Genomic DNA, 500 nt, shown 5'->3' with positions numbered 1-500 from the left:
TAATCTATTGTCTAGGGTTTAGGGTTTAGGGTTTAGGGTTTAGAATACTTTAAATTTGCTGAGTATAGCCATTCTTTCTGGGGGTGAAACCCTTCCGTATATAAAGGGTTTATTGTCTAGGGTTTAGGGTTTAGGGTTTAGGGTTTATAATACTTTAAATTTGCTGAGTATAGCCATTCTTTCTGGGGGTGAAACCCTTCCGTATATAGATAATATATGAATAAGGGTTTAGGGTTTAGGGTTTAGGGTTTATATTACTTTAAATTTGCTGAGTATAGCCATTCTTTCTGGGGGTGAAACCCTTCCGTATATAAAGGGTTTATTAAGAGCTTTAGCCACATGCAGCAAAGCAAAAACATTATCCGAAAAAACTATTACTTTGTCTCCTCTGCTTTCGTGAAAGCGAAGAAGAAATTCACAAGCCATCAATTTGGTGGGGTTGCACACCCATAGCTTTCGTTGCTTCGCGTGAGGTACCTGTATACATACTAAACCCTAAA

Source organism: Eimeria mitis, genomic scaffold, assembly GCF_000499745.2.
Source record: "Eimeria mitis Houghton genomic scaffold, Emh_scaff776, whole genome shotgun sequence".
Classification (NCBI taxonomy): domain Eukaryota; phylum Apicomplexa; class Conoidasida; order Eucoccidiorida; family Eimeriidae; genus Eimeria; species Eimeria mitis.
This window is presented reverse-complemented; position numbering follows the sequence as displayed.